Source organism: Melanotaenia boesemani, chromosome 1 (assembly GCF_017639745.1).
Source record: "Melanotaenia boesemani isolate fMelBoe1 chromosome 1, fMelBoe1.pri, whole genome shotgun sequence".
Lineage (NCBI taxonomy): Eukaryota > Metazoa > Chordata > Actinopteri > Atheriniformes > Melanotaeniidae > Melanotaenia > Melanotaenia boesemani.
The window spans coordinates 31015482-31024795 of NC_055682.1; positions in this window are offsets into that span (position 1 = coordinate 31015482).

The window sequence follows — 9314 nt, forward strand, 5'->3', positions numbered from 1 at the left end:
TGAAAAGCGCTGATTCGTCAGAGCCGTATCCACTCCAGGTTTAGAAAGTGCTTTAAACAAACCCCAACACAGCTGAGGGAAACACTCCGGAGTCTTTTGGAGCTGCTCACACCATGTTGCCTTCCTGTCTAATCAATTATCTTCCTAGAGAGCTGCATGTAAGCGCGAGTTGCATATTCATAAGTGGCATCAGCCAGCTGATTGATATAATTTCTCTCTCCCTCCCCCTCTCTCTTTTTTCGTGCTCTCCTTTTTTTTTTTTTTTTTTAATAAATTCTTCATTTTGTTGAAAACAAACTTTATAAAGTTGCGCTTTATGCTTTATGCTTTATGCGCTGGAACCCTGGTGAACTTCCCCCCAAAAATTCAGTGCTTTATAATAAAAAAAAAATTAAAAATAAAACTTAACATAAATTAAAGTTTGAAAAATTTATACCATAAATAATAGTAACACATAACAAAATGGTGGGCACACCATAAAGATGTGTATTTCCTCACAGCTTACAGGATGTTTGCTCCTGAGGGGCCCACAACAAGCCCCCTCTTGATCATGGGGATTCAGTTGAAATGCTACTGAACGACCAGTGATCATGTCTAGAGCTCAGGGCCTCTCCTCTGATCAGTGCATGAAATTAGGGATTAAAATGCCTCTGCAGAAACAAAGTAATCATGCCTGCTTATGTCGCCATACGTGTCCAACCTGCTCCCGGTTACAAAGAGCAAATGGAATGCATTACCTTACATTTTGTTCAGAGCTACACAGGGACCATTTCCAGGGGGGCCCACGGTGTGTAACTCATTTCCCCACACGTTAAGTGGATGTTCTCCTGGCTAATGAGCAATAATCAACACTGACTCTTCTCCTTATTTCTGAGGTCTAGGCTGTGTAAAGGTTGAGAGTTGGATGTGACGCACTGCAGCCATCCACTGACTGAAAGACTAGAAGTAACCTATTCATCAACTAAGCAAAAGCAAAGAAGTAAAGATAGAAGTTAAAAATTTGACACTGTGGATTTTTCTGTTTCAGAATAAAGGAACTAAGAAAAGTGCGTTAAAGAAAATTTGTCCAGCTGAGCTTCATGACTTCTTGACCTCTTTAAAAAGCAACAGAGTCTCAAGTATAGACTCTGTCTTTTAATCATAAAATAATTCATTAGTATTTCTGTCGTATTAAGACTGTGGGAAATATTGAAAAATTTGAAAAAGTGAAAACAAATTGTATTTAATTTCCCATCTAATCACATTGTTTTGTCCTGAGTACTGCTGACTGCTGCTTGCTTTTTCCCTCAATACTGTGAGACATTAGTACACGGAGTAACATGGGCGGAAAAAGTAATGCACTGTTAAACAGCTATTTAGAAGGGGAAAAATCTGAGAAAGATGGAATCATTAAAAGGAAATCTAATCTGTCTTTCGACGCATTCATTGATCTGGGAAAAGGTGGACGGCAGGCGGCTGAAAGGGTCTGGCCAATGGAGCCATCAGAGGACCATGTGTGAATGGGGAGAAACCACGGAGTAAATAAACACTAGAGCAGCCCTTTGGAGGGGGCCAGAGGTGCCCTGTGAAAGAGGAGGCCGCTGCAAATAAAGAAGGTCACTCTTGCGTTTTCATCTCATCCACCCCTTCTGTCATTGTAGCCTCACCACCAGCAGCACCCCCTCCTCCCCCAACCTGGACGGCTCTGCCACACCCCATCCTGCCATGGAGACAGACAAATGTCACTTCCTTTGTGGACCCAGTCAGGCTTCGAAGTGGCCCACTGTCTTTGTGCAGTGGACTAATCCTTTTATGAGCCACTGTCGACCGCGCCCCCACCCAGTGCTCACCCAGGCCAAGAGAGTTGCTGCCAGGACTGGGTCTGCGTGTTGCTTGATGGCAGGAGAAGTTGAGATCTGCTCTCAAAAACATGTGTTCTGCACAGGACATCCAGGCCTGGAGGCCACTGCACTCCACAGCAACTTGTTACAGCAGTCACACAACACGAGAAAGTGGAGAGCTCGGCCTTACCCTTTCCAATGATATGCAACTTCTGTGTCTCCTGCATGTTTTATGGAGCATTCATTATTGAGAATGTAAGTGAAAGTGCACCAGTAACATGTTAAAGAATAGCCAGGGAGCAGGAGAGAGGGGTTGTTGTGCTTCCTTAAGTTGAGCAAAGGACAAAAGGCCCAGAAAAAGCAACATTCTCCGGGGCCGAAGCGGGAGAGAGGGAGGGCACTGATTTCATGCCTTTTGTTGATGGAGGTTAGAGAGAGGAATTCTTTCATTGCATCCGAAAGGCAACAAGTGGGGAAGGGGGTGACAGGGCCACAGGCCAGAGGGAGAGGCGTTGGGGCTTTTGCCGTTCACCCAGCTGAAAGATTGTGCTTTCCTCAGCCCCTTTCAGATCCCTCATACAGGCCCGAGTTACAGGGCAATTATGGAAATGCAGCTTTGAAGCCAAGTATAGCTTTCTTTTAGTTCCTCCTCAGGACAAAGCAAAGGCAGCAAGGGCTTTTTATGCCCCCTCCTCTATAAAACATGTTTCAGCCCCAGTATGTGTACGTTCTTAACTTTTCTTTTCTATCTCACACAATGTTGTAGTTAGTGTCGACATTTTTGAATGCTCTTTTAAAATGAGTGTAAAGAAAAATGCAGGAACGTTCTTTTTATAGAAGTCTTATAAGAATCTTTTCTAAAAGTTTCTGGAAGGAAAAATCTACATTCCCTCATCTCTTCACCCTGTCAATCCGCTTATAAAACATTTACTGAGGAGATGAGCAAACGGGCGGGTTTGAAAAAAGGCTGGGTCTCATAGCTGCCTCCAACAGCTGCACAATTTTACCGGCCTGATGTCCCCTCTCCACACCCTCTCCACTCACACGCCACCGACAGGGGCCCAGCAAACCATCAACCCTGTGCTTTCTCAGCTTTGTACATTAGTCAGCGGTGTAGCACAGAATTTCGCCACCTCATGTGAACTAATAAGACACATTTTCTCCAGCTTTTGAGAGGATAGCAGGAGAGTGATGTCTCTACATCACCCAACACAGCAGAGGCCTTGTACAACAGTGCCTTTACACTCTGAGCATATCTGACAAATGCCAATACTCCGGCTTTCACTCATCACTGTTAATGAGAGGACATATTTTGAACGTTTCCAATATTTGTACAGACTTCATACATTATGAAGGCCCTTTTATTCACGGTACCAGGCAGAGAGCACAAGGGTGGGGTAAGGGTGGGGGTGTCTTCATGACTCCTCAGGATTGGCTGACCGCTGAAGGGGACTTAATAAATTCTTCCTCCTTGGAACACTGTCAAACAAGTCCTTTCGTACATCTCCCGTGAATACATTACCAGCAAGCTTGATTGATTAGAGCCCCCCGCAAGAGGGTGAACCGATGAACCGACTCCCCCGGTGTGATTAATAGACTTTATTAAGAGAGTCCTCTCCTTTTTAATAATGGTAATGTAAAGGAAGGCGCGGTTGAAGGGTGGGTGGGGTGGGGGGATGGGGGGATCTAACGAGGATCATTGGTGCTCTCCCTGTCTTTGATCTACATCCCCTCTAGTTTGAGTTCATTTTCACTACCTCCAGCAGACTATATCCATCACTTCCCTATCAGAGTCACAGACCACAGATATGAGGCTATTTTTATAAACTGTTTTACGTTTTTCGTATGCATGCTGCCAATGTGAAACTCTTTAAAACATCTCTCATGGGTAATATAAGGAGCTGGATTGATTTCATTTCCTGTAAATGGTTTAGAGCTAAATGAAATGCACTCAGTAACCATGAAAAATATTTAATAAAACTTTTGTTGGAAATTAAATAATGACTGTGTATCTTTGCATCTAGTTGTGATAAACTGTTGAAGCATAAGTGGAAGAGGAAGAATATCTATCTCTATTTGAGAAAAATAGTGACATTCATTTTAATTCAAGTATGGTACATAAGTAAAATTTTGAGTTATTGGCACCATACTTGAGTTTTTTTCATGTGACTCAGTTGCATCTAATAGGGGGGAACTGCACTTTCATCAGCTTACCAGACAGCTCTAGTTACTTCATTTTTTTTTTTTTTTTTGTTGTTTTTATTTTATAAAGCATTTCAGTGCTCTTTGTGTGTGTCTTTGAATGCCTTAATCAGAACTTGTAGTAGGTATGTGTACCCAAAGCAGCTTGCTGGCTGATCATTGTTCTTGAGAACTTGTGTGCTGTTAGGTAGGAGGTGAAACATGTACAGGAAATTGTTTAGCCACCACTGCCTGCGCCTGCTTATCTGTACAACACAGGAGCAACAGAGACTTTACTTGCACCGGACACGGCAGCTCCAACTTATCACCATGCTGCATTTTGCAACACACCACCACAAGTGATTTACCCAAACACAGATATCACAGATAGGGCCATTCACACCCCAGCACATTACTGCATGACCCAGACGACTTCTGTTTGCTTTGCTGCCACAAACCAGACACACACATACACAGCCCTATACAGTATGACATCACTAGACAAGCCATGTAAACCTGAGAGGGAGGTCGATAACAGCAGGTGAGAGGGCTTGGCTGTGTAATAATGATGCCTACCAGCGTCTAAGTTGTAAACCCTCTTATTGATTCTCTTCACTTCAGCCAATAGTCTTCACAGTTTACTATGCTTGAAAGTCTGCAGTAATGTGTTTGCATATAATCCAATATCCGCTACTATTAATGAATACTGACAAGCAGCTCAACCTTTGTATTTTTTCTATTTAACTTAGTTTGTCCCACTGAGAGCAGAGATCCTGTTTCCAAGGAAGGCCTAGCCAAGACTGCAGTTGTACATTTGGTTATAGTAATTTATTACAAATTTAGTAAAAATAAACACATTTTATATTAAGAAAAAAAAAAGTGAAGTCGGAGGAACATGACAGATGCTGAGAGAAATGGAAGAGGGAGTAAGAAAAGCATGGTGCTAAAACCGACAGTATATGTTTAGACAAAGTGTTTACCATGGGTTTTACTAGGGGTATAAATAACGGATTTGCCAGTCTATCATGCTGGAGGAGGCTGCCTCCTCGTACTCCATGGGGAGTTTAAAAGTATATGTGCTACAGCCAGGAAAAGAGAAGACAGAGAAAGTACTCTATTCTTTTAAACTTTCTTTGTGCTTAGATAAACTTGTTGTCAGGAACATTGTTTAGCCACTCCAGCATGACACCTCACAGCCAGATAATGGCATTGCCATGCAAATGAGAGAAAAGGAGAGCTATACTATCTGTGTATGTTTGTGTGTGTGTGTGTGTGTGTGTGTGTGTGTGTGTGTGTGTGTGGGTGTGTGGGTGTGTGTGCGTGCATTCATGCATGCGGCTGTTTTGTTAGAGTTTCTTAAAGAAAGAAAGGGTAGGCGACAGAGTGATTCAGCAGTGGCATGAGGATGGATTGGTGCCTTGTCTATAATAAGGAAACTAAATGCATGCCGAAGGAGGATTGTTGAGCCAAATTCAATTCTCAGTCAACTCTCTCTCACTTACTCCTGGGAAATCTCCTTCATCTGCTCAAGACAAGTTGCCTAAAGACACCACAAAGAAAGATTTAAGATGGCAGTTTGTCTCTACCACAGTCACCTAAATGACCAAATAGAGTAACTGCAAAAATTGCCCTGATGTGACTGAAGAGTTTAGATTACAAGACAACAGGATTTCACATGCTGCACAGAGGGACAGTAAAAAACATACATCCAACACTAAATAAGGGGAGTTCAGTTTTTGGTATCTTTAGTAAAGAATGATCTGATATGAGACCTCTAGCAATCTAGAGAAGACTTAGTCAAACCAATATAAGGTAAAATTGTCTAGGCATCTCTTGTCAGAGACAGGATGAGAAGGAGGAAGTGGGCTCTGGTGAGAAACAGAGCAGAAAAGTGTCTGAACAAGCCAAGCATCAAGTATGAATGCTCCCTGCCATCTCCAGCTGTGCAGACTCTCAAGGTTTTGTCCCTCAGCAGCGACTGGTCACAATGAAGTGGCACTCTTACAAACAGAGAGGGGTGGGCGCTGTGTCACTGTCTCCCTGTGCAGAAGGGCCAGTACAATCCACCCCTTCTCTTGTCATGCTAAGGCAGCGTTGCTCACAGGAACTGTACCCCTATTCACACATAAGCCTCAAACCCACACTTGGACACGGACAAACGTGGGAGCTGATTTCAGCTTCCTCCTACTAATGTCAACACTTCCCTTCAAAGACAAAACCTGTGCAGTTCTTGAAGACATTAACTTTTCTTCTGCAGATCTGCAAATGCGTTTAGCTACCTGATGACTTTAAGGGGATTGAGTATGGACCTTGAATTCCCATGGGCCTCATCACCGAGAAGCACAGTCTTCACGTGTAAAAGACCATGAGAACAGGCATATCTAATGTCATTTTACAGGTAGATAGAGCGGGAGATTGGGGAGTAATTGGAAGTAATAACAGATAGCTCTCTTTCAATCCCATAGGACCTCTTCCTTTCTAAATTCCCAGAAGACTTCTCAGCATATTTGCTGTCACGCAAAAGAAATACAGTGGATGCTCCGTGACCTTTGTTCCCCCTCCCTGAAGGTCATCAGTCCACTTTACATACACAGATGAGGCCCTCTTTTCCGGAAATGATAAGACAAACAGCAGAGAAGAGGTAAGGTCAGCAAGTTAAACCAACAGCTAGAATGACAGTTAATTGGCCGGAGGGTAGTGTAACTGTCATCCATTTCCCCTGGGCTGACTTGGGAAGACTCCCCCTGGCTGCCTCCACTGGTTCTCTTGAGACCTCCACTCCGCACAAGGACGTTCACTTATCAGCTGTCTCCCACAAGTTCAACCAGTGGACATCGGCGCAGGGGAAAACAAAATGATTATATTGCCTCCGATTTGATTATTACTTCATCATTATTGTTTATATTGTGGTAATACACAATAAAGACTGTGACAAGTGAGGAGATGAAATGTCAGAGTGAATTACAGGCATATGCAGAAGCTGGCCACAAATCAGCTGGCAGTGCTAAAAGGTCTTTCTTGCTAATTGCTCATATCTAACCAGCAGTGAGAGGTGTCCAGCCGCTTTGCAATAGACTGGCTGACTGAAAGCAGACAGATAAGACTATGTGTAGGAATGATTTGACCCATGCTCTAATGAATTGTTTAGTCCTGTGTGTCAGACGCAGTGACACATGGCATAAGGGCTCTTGGGCCATCTATGAGTGTGCACAAAGACAGAAAAAAGAAAATGGAAAATAATTCCCTGCACAGCACTTGAGTATGTGTGTGTGGCTATGAGTGGGTGAGCGCATGAGTGGACCACATGCATGTATAAGGATGAGTGATGGTTTTAGCAGAATCTGTCTGCCTAATTTCGCAGGGTCTGGGTTTTGGGTGTGAAAGGCAAAAGAGTGTGTGCGTGTGGGAGATAATAGGCCTTTCTCCACGCTGCTCAAAGCTCTGCTGGCACACAGCTGGCCATCTAGCTAAACTGTCCCCCCCCCCCCCCCCCCATCTGCACCCTCCTCCTCCCCCCTACAACACCCCCCCATTCCCCTACAGAATGTCAAACACGCGGGGTAAGGGAATACTGCGGAAGAGGGTTAAGACAGGAAAAAAAAAAAACATTAGTGTTAATGGGGAGGATGAAGGGGAAGTTATGATGGGGCCCACCACACCCAAGATCCATCTGGGGCCTGGTAGGAGGGGATCCATCAGTGACAGACAGGTGTTCCTCAGAAACCACTCTAATCTAATTCCAGGGCCTCTACTCTGTGCCCCTAAGGGATCATCTCAGTGCTTTTACTTTTCCCTCAGATACAGCAGCTTGTCTTCTATCCCAGTGTCAGTGACTTAAATTCATGAAAACATTTGGGACAAACAAAGCAGTAACTGAGGTATATCCTAACATCTTACATGTAAGTTTACTCTTATTTCTACTGTAGTTTAGTGAATACACTTTATTTTTGTATTCCAGGAATGAGCTGGGGGTAAATCTGCTAATGTGGAAGCATTATGTGGTCTTTATTAGAATTAAAGTATGTCTTTCGTTTAATCGATTAATTTGTTTACATCCCTGGGCTTTACATGGTATCTACTGAAGGTTATCAAAAATACAGTAAAAATATTTAGATAATGAAAACTCTGAGTATCCAAATCCTATTTATTCTTCTTATTTCATCAGAGATGATTAAGCCAGAAAATATCAGTTACACACATCTTGAAATGAAGCAGCCAACTTGAATCAACCATTAAATAGAAAAGAAGTGACTCATAACACAGTCCCATCTTTATATCTGTGTGTGTTGTAACTAACAATCTTACTTTAATACATAATGAGTCATGAATGTTTTTAGATTTGTTTGGTTCACAGCCTTGGTGACGGGTGGAGTTTCCTTGCATTGGAAAATAGTGTTTGCTGTAAAAGAAGTTAATAGAATTTGCATAAGAGGTTTGTTACAGGCTACCTGCAACTATGACTCAGAGCAGACCAACAATAACCTGTACTTTTTCTTCGTGATAAAAGATGTCATGGTGGTGGATTTTTAAGTTAAGAAAGTGTATGAGTAAGGAGGATATTTTGCATTTAAGCTTTAAATCTATTGCTACTTGCATAAATGCAGTCATTGCTAATAGTGATGGTAGTGAAAGTAGAATGGAAAGTAAGCCACAGGTTAAAAAAAAAAAAAAAAACGCATTATCCTCAAATTTAAACAATGACGTACTCAGCAAAAAGTTTCTTAACGTTGGCTCACCTTAACACCTGGGCTATTTTTTGAAACATCCACCTAAACAACACATCACATTAATACAACCTTCCAAATGAAGCACAAAAAAACCCACCTTGAGTTATGTGGATAAGAGACAATTTAGAGAAATCTGAAACCCAGTGTGTCAGCACTACTCACATGCTACTTTCATTGATTGAAGTCTATTGAAATCTTTGAAAAGTTGAGAAAGTTCGGATGAACCAGATTTCCACTGATTGGTTTCAAGACAATAAACAAGTAGGCATCGTACACTAGAAAAGGTCAATATAGGCAATGTTGATTATGGTTAAAATTTAGAAGAAAAAGAAGTTATCCTAAGAGGAAGCAAACAAGAAAGAGAAGAGGGAGCAAGATAATGACAACTGAGGTGGACATTCACAATAGGAAAATAGAGCTCTCCATCCATTTCAACATTTTCTATATCACTTCATTGCAGGGTCGCAGGGGAGATCTGCTTCTAGGTGTGAGGTAGTGTACACTCTAGGCAGGCTGCCAGCTAGATTTATCTCTTCTTCAGGAATCACTTTCATCTTAGAAAATATCTTAGCTATTGTGCCATATT